Source organism: Nothoprocta perdicaria, unplaced genomic scaffold, assembly GCF_003342845.1.
Source record: "Nothoprocta perdicaria isolate Ctin4 unplaced genomic scaffold, notPer1 scaffold_6, whole genome shotgun sequence".
NCBI classification, from domain to species: domain Eukaryota; kingdom Metazoa; phylum Chordata; class Aves; order Tinamiformes; family Tinamidae; genus Nothoprocta; species Nothoprocta perdicaria.
This window is the reverse complement of record NW_020455865.1, coordinates 10,245,999-10,253,426: the sequence shown is the minus strand read 5'-3', so window position 1 is coordinate 10,253,426 and position 7,428 is coordinate 10,245,999.

The window sequence follows — 7,428 nt, the reverse complement described above, 5'->3', positions numbered from 1 at the left end:
GCTCGGGCGCGGCGGGAGCGACTGTGGCCGCTGCTCCCCGCGGCGGCGCAGCGAAAAAACGGGGGGGAGGAAGAGGAGGGGAAGGCCGGGGCGGGGGGGGGACACCGGGATCCGGTGGCCGCGGCGGGGCCCTCAGCTGACTGCGCCGAGAGGAGGGGACAGCGGGGGCGGGACGGGACGTCAGCTCCGCGCCCGCCCCCGGCCGCGGCGGGGCCGCCCCGCGCCGCAGCGCAGCGCGCGGGAGCCGCGGGGCTCGGGGGCTCCCCCTGCGGCGAGTGCGGACCGCGCCCCGCACCCCGCTGCCCTCCACGGCTCTGACACCCYCCCCTGCCCGGAGCTCGGGGCTTTGCCCCTCTCCCATGCAGGGGGATGTGTGAGGGGGTGGCAGCGCGGCCCTCGGCTTGGACGCGTTTCCCGAGGGGTCTCCGGAAATCCCATCTCTCCAAAACCCCATCCTTGCAGGCCAGGGTCCTCGCTCCTGCACCGCAGCCAATGGAGGCACCCAGGTTTTCCCTGCAGCCACCCACACGGAGCTGGCGTGGGCGAACCTTGGCCTCGGCTCTGTAAATCCCTGGGCAAAGGCTGCGCTCTCGGAGGACACCTGGCACACCGGGCTCGCTGYGCGCCAGGGCTGCGGGAGGCGCCTGCTGCCGTCGCCCCAGGTGCCGCCAGCGCTGCCAACCGCCACGGTGGCCGCGTGCTGCCTCCCCGGGGCCCTGCGCCTGGGATTTTAGGCAGGCCTGGGCATGGAGCAACAGGGCAAAGACAGAGAAGTGGGAAATAAGGTAGGAGAAAGAAGCAACACGAATGCCGAGCTTGTTTTAAGGGTGGAATGATTCAAATGGAGGCCACCCCCACAGGTACATATATATCCATGTACACAAGTAACTGCCCAGCACACAGTCCCAGGGCTTTATTGCTGATGGCCTGGGGCGATGCGGTGGTGGTTGAACAGCAGCGCCTGCTTTTTGACAAGCTTTCCACAGAGCAGATGTTTTAGAGGGCAAGGGAAGCCTTGTGCTTCCATGCCACAAAAACAGCCTGGAGAACAGCCCTATTCCTAGTTACCATCAAGGGGTGGCTTCTTCACCCCGTCATTCCGAGGTGAGGTTAGGACCTGGGGAGGGAGATGCTTGGGGATGCGGGGCAGCCAGGGAGAGTCTAAAGGGGAAGCTGAGGTGGTTGCTCCAGGTCCTGCTGGGGCTCTCACCAGCCTGAAGTCACACTGACACATTATGGATTCTTTGCTTMTAAACCTGCTCTCTTAAATGCTTTGTTAAAAAATAAGCTGGAGTTTAGTTTAGCAGAGCCGACAGACTCACTGCCAACTGCAGGCTATAAATATCGGTGTGCTGTTTAATAGGGAGGTGTTTATAAGGCCTTCCTGTCTCTGGRTCAATCTGCCTGGTCAACCCAAGCATCATTAGTGGGTAGGCAAAAGCAGGGCCCACACAAGGAGCTGCAGGTGACCTGAGCCCCACTCTGCCTGCTCGTGGAGCCCTGGCGCACGGGCCACACAGCTGCACCCCTAAATAAATACATAGGCAAGTGACGCTTGCCCTGGGCTGCAAAATCCACAAGAAAGCCTTGACAGTCCTGAGCTGCGGGCTACGTGTGCACCCTAATCCTGAAAACCAGCAGGAACCTTCCCCTCTTTTACAATGGGCTCCATGGAGGAGTCACTGGAACATTAAAGCGTTGGAAACCTCAAGGACATCTAAGCCCAAGCAAACACATTTTTGCTGCATGTATCAGGCTGAGTAAGGAAGAGGATAGCTGGATTTTGTGATTGCTCGTTTCTCCATGGGACTAATAGGGAACAGCAGAGTGAGGTGCCAGTAACTGTTACTGGTGCTGTTTTGGTTCAAGTGACACATATTTGAGGTGGTCAGTGGCACACGGATCTGGCTACTAAGCTTTTAGCTGTGGCTAGTGACTGTCAGTGTGCGCTAAGCACCTGCCCYGAGGAATTAGCCTCTTATCTGTGAGAAGCCCTGGGCCCATTTGCTCCGTAAGAGATGGTTTAGCTCTGCTTTAAGAACATCAGAGGCTCGGAGACAAGGGGTGGAATCCCTGCGTCCTCAGCGTCAAGAAATGGAGCGGAGCTGCCAAGGCTGCGTTCTCCTGAAAGGCGAGACTGAGGCGGCCTGCTGCAAGGCAAGGGAGACGAGGCGGGAGGTGCTTTCCTGAGCACTCCCACGGTCTGATTGCCCACGGCGCGAATTCACATCCCTTCCTGTTGATCTGCTCCTACAGAGAAAGTAGGAGAAATCTTGGTGTCTAGCTGAAAACGGTCGAGATGCTAGGAATATATTTAACTGGGAGGAACGGAGATGTCCTGTAATGCCCCAAGCTCTTAAGCTGCGCCTTGCAGACTCCAGCAGCCACAAAACTGGTCACTGCTGCAAACGCCGTCATCTCTTCTCACGACCAGGTGGCCACTGCCCTGGGGATAACCAGGCTCCCGAAGTGAGGAGCTTTGGGGGATATGAGGGCACAGGCTCCCTGCAGTTATTTCCCCGGTAATTTTGTGGTGGTTCTTAGGGCAGCACTTAGAGCTCAGCCCCTGCTGCCCTAGTTCAAGTACACGCAGCATCAACCCCTAGTTGACTCCAGCAAGAGTTTTGCCAGAGTAAGACCAGCAAGACCTGGTCTTTGTCCCCTCCTCCAGAATCACACGGCCAAAAGCCCTAAGGGCTTCCCCTGCACACTGATGTTTGCCCTTGGATTCTGCCCTGATATGAAACATCCCTGGGCCCTTTGAAGCTGTGATGTGATTTCCATCACATTTTCGTCACYGGCAAAGGCAAATTGGTGAAGTGGAATCAAAATAGTTTCTAAATTCTTACCAGATGCCAAGGAGGCCAACACCTCCCTGCCTTGGGATGCCATAATGGGGAGTTGGGAGACTAGACCTGGATTTTGCAGGGTACCAGGCACTTCTAAGCCTGCAGGGTGTGTTGGGGTTGCGACCCCAGGCCCTGCGCCTCTGTTTGCTCCCCGGGTAGGGAAGAGCTGTCTGACTTCACTGGTGGGTGGTGAGACTGTTCCTGAGCAGCTGCAAACCTTTGGTGAGAGGAAAAATGACAGTGCAGATAACAATGATGACAAAGTTTGCTGCAGTTCTGCTAGGAGGGTGGTTGCCTGACCGCTGGGGTGGGCACCTTTTCCTGCTGTGGGTGCAAGTCCAGTATGTGCCCCTGCAAGGCTGGAGCAGGCACCAGGAGCAGGGGGGTGTCCCTGCCCTTGCCCTGGGATCCTCCTGGTCCCGCATGTGCAGGTGACTGCAGCTCCAGCAGCCCGGGCGGGCTCAACTGTGAGCTTTGCTGCTCATCCCTGCGAGCAGGAGAGGGACGGGGCAAGAGGAGATGGCGAAAGGGGAGGAGATGGCAGGAGGTCTTGGGGGTGCCGGCGGAGCTGCAAATGCCCCAGCAGTTGCAGCTCCCTCGACCTCATCCGCATCTGGAAAACCCGGGGCGATTCGGGGTGTTGAAGCAGCCCCGGTGCTCTCAGATGCCGGGCGCTGGGGCCAGGCTCCCGTTATCCCGGTGCCGACCGGCAGAGGGGCCTGGTGCTCCGCGGGAGCCGCCCGGCCGCGCCGAGCCCGGGCGGGGGGTCCCGCTGCCGCCTCCCGCCGGCTCCGCGGCCKCCCTGGCCGTGCGGCCGTGAGCGGTGGGCGCTGCGCGAGCTCCTGCTCCTTCCTCTGGGAGCCTCCCCGAAGGATTCGCAGCCCCGGGGGCACCTCGAGCGCCGCTCTGCTCCCCTGCACACACAGGTCCCCAGGGACTGGTGCCACCTGCCCAGGGACATGTGCAGCACCGCGGAGCCCTGAGCCCTGCGCGCACCCCGGGGACCCCGCTTTGGTACTTCGGGTGCAGTGTCCCTTGCAGCCTCGGCTGGCCTGGGAGCTGCCTCTCCACGAGGTGGCCCCGTCCGAGCTGCCGGCTGCCCTTATTGATCCCACTCAGGCTCGCTGCCTGATTCAGCAGAAGCCCGAGCCCTGATTCAGCACTGCTTAATCACCGTGTTATCTCCCAGAGCAGTAAATCCCACTGGAATGATCCCGATGCAGCCATTTAGGGAGCAGCGGGGTGCAAACTGCATGGGGATGGCTCTGCCAGGAGCCCAGCTGCACAGCGGAGCCCTCCGCAAGGACAGAGCCTCTCCAGAGCCCTGGGACATCCCCCGCTGCTTCTTTCCTTCCTTCCCAGCAGGACTGGCATGCGGGGAATGGCGACTGCCCTCTGCAAGGCGCCCTGAAATGCCCCAAGAGCTGCCCACCCTCGCAACGCCAAGCGATGGTGTCTGCTCAGCAAGCTGGACACACGGGGCAGCGATGTCGGGCAGACGTGGGGCGAGCCCCGGGCTGCGCAGTGCGCCACATGGACACGCAGCTGGCTGGAAGCACCAGAGCGCCACTGCTCCCAGCCTCCAGTCAGTGGAAAATGCCTTGATTTAGCAGCTAGTTGGGCCAACAGATAATTCAGCCCCGCTCCAGACAGATAAGAACTGTTTACATCTGTTTAGCGATATGTAATTAGCCGCGATGATTAGCTGCTTTATCGCAGTGTAATTTTTTTTTTAGAAAAAAATCCATATCTGCGTTGTGTGAAAGCAGAGGGGAAGGGGGAGGGAGGCCGCAGAAGGTGGAGGCCAGGCCAGGCYCTGGGTGCAGCCCGAGGCTGGGGCACAGCGGGGCTGTGGGGCTCTGGGCAGCGATGGGGCACAGTGGGGCAACACGGAGGGGCTCGGGCAGCAATGTGCTGGGCACGGAGGATGTGGCCAATGCCCTTCGAGCGCTGCTGCTGCTGGAGCCTCCACAACACTTCTCGCCACCAAAAAGGCTCTCGGATAAAACGTCTCGGTGTCAGCTTGCTGGGGCCGAAGCAGCGGGGCCAGAGCTGGGGCTGCAGGGGTTCAGCCTRCACCCCAGGGCTTTCCTGCACCCGCACTAGGGCACCCGCTCTCTGTTTGCCCACTATTTCTGCTTCCTGCAAACATAATCTTCCTGTTTACAYGTTAACAGCATCGGCGCCTTCTGGTTTCCACCTCTTAATTAGTTTTCCTTTCCTAGTTATGAAACGCCTCAGTGGTCAGAGGGAGAGGGACACAGCTCGACACGCAGCGCGCAGCGCTTGGGACCTGGTTTTCAAGGCCAGGGTTGTTTTATAGGATTTTTTTTGCCTGCTTAGCAGGATTTGTGTGCACTACCTGGGTTATACACTACCTCATTCATTTTTTATCAATGAATTGTGCTAATAATTAAATTAGTATTGTGCACGCTTACATTTTGTTTTAGTGAGGGGGAAGGAACGACAGTGTTTTCTCCTCTTTTAATTACCCAGGCATTGAGTAACTCTGGTTGTTCAGAGTTATGAATGAATTCAGTGCTCGGCTCCTCAGAGATTGGCACTAGAGAAAGGGTTTAAAAACCTCCTGTGCAACAATTTTCTATTGGAAATGAGATTTTGCTGAAGCCCAATTTCCCTCGAGAACCTGAGAATTTTGACAACATTTTAGCTGGGGAAACAAGCTGAAAACAAGCAGAAAACAAGCACGTGGGCAAGGGGGGGACATTCTTGTGAGGCATTTCAGAGGGAAAAGGTAAATCTTCTGGTTTCGAGGGACTCTCCACTCGAAGTGACCTTGAGTGATGAGGAACGTGTGAAAACAAAAGCAGGCRATGTTGACGAGTTTGTGTGCTATCAAGGCAAAGGGCTTCAATTGCCTTAAATCACGCACAGAAATTAAGGTCCTAACCCCYGCTGCGGCACAGGGGGACAGATGCTGCAGGCAGTGCAGCCCACCTGCAGCGTTCTGGGGGTGCCAGGTCCCGGTGGGGGCTCCTGGGGGYTTGTTTGGCTGGCAGGGAGCGAGGCGAGCAGCCAGCCTGGCCCGGAGCTGCTATTTCGGGCTGCATAAACAGGATGCTCCATGTGGCCAGCGAGCTCCTGGTCCAGCCTCCGCTGCTCCCCGTGGGACATGGAGTGGCCTTGGAGCCATTTCCAGGTGGTGGATGAGCAGAGCTGGCCCGGCCCAGCCCAGCGTGTCTGCGGTGCGGACACTCCCGGGAAGCGGGAAGCGGCGCCATCCCAAGGGATGTCCCAGCTCGGAAGCGCGGCACACCCTGCAAGCTGCCTCCACAGCAAGGGAGAGCCTGAACATTCCGGCCACGCTGCCTTGTCCYGCTCTGCCCCGACCCTCTTCCTCCTGCTCTGCTCCCTCTGCCCCGRGAACGAGGACAGAGGAGCCCCCGGCCCTTCCCCGGCTCCGGATCCCACCGGATCCTGCGATGGCCGTTTCCGCTGCTGCTCTCGRGAAGGAGCTGCAAAGGAAGGAGGAGCTTTTCCCCGGCTTCCTGCAGTTCCCGTGTCCGGGCGGCCTCGTTCTTAGCCCATGTCACCAGAGCCCTGTGGAGCAGCTGGAGGTCACGGAGGGCCTGGGAAATGACTTTCCTGCCGAGCAGCGTCCCGGAGACGGGGGGAGACTGTGCACAACGGGGGCGCCCTTGTTAGGGGGTCCTGTGGTCAGTGGTGCCAGGCAGAGTGTCCTGAGTGTCCCCTTCTGCTCCATAACCTGGATGATGCTGACCCATGGGATCCATGGGATCTATGGGATCCATCCTCCTGGCTTTCCCAGCCCCCTGGAAAGAGGCAGAGTGAGGTCAAGTACCTTTCATTCCCATATCTGCAACCAGAGAGCATTCAAATGCAGCCTGTGCTCTTCCACCTTGCACTCGCGTATGAGTAAAGGTGCCTGGGGGCCTCGGGTGAGAGAGGCTGTGGCCTCCTCCGGCCTCCTCACCTTGCTTGGCCCTGCTCGGCACAGGYGGGAGCTGCAGGGTGGGGTTACGAGAGCGCGGGCGGGAAGGGAGGTAGCGGAGTCGCCATCGCCCCGCGTGGGGGTCCCGGAGCGGGAGCTGGTGCCCAGGCAGAGCCCGTGTGCCTGCGCTCTGTGGCCATGGCACGAGGTGCCGCTGCCCCGGGATGGTGGGGATGGGGGGTTCAATGGTGGGGGCTCCCCAGCACTGGGTGCTCCATGGGGCCAACGCGCATGAGCAAGACCCTCAACAGCTCAGAGCAGCACAGGGGCCAGGAGAGGGGCATGGAGGAGGGCAGGATAGGGGACAGAGGGGCAGGAGCGGGGCAGGAGGTAGGAGTAGGAAGGTGGGGCAGCAGAGGGGAGCAGGATGGGTGAATGGAAGGGGCAGGATGTGAGGATGAACGGGACCAGGATGGGGCCCAGAATTGGGGGGCAGGATGAGGAGGTAGGATGGGGCAGTAGGATGGGAGGGTAGGATGGGGTAATGGAAGTGTCCAGAGTGGGGAGCAGGATGGGGGGGATGGAGGGGGCAGAATGGAGGACGGGATGGGGAGCGGGATGGAGGGATGAAGGGTGCATGGTGGAGAGCAGGACGGGGAGCAGCAT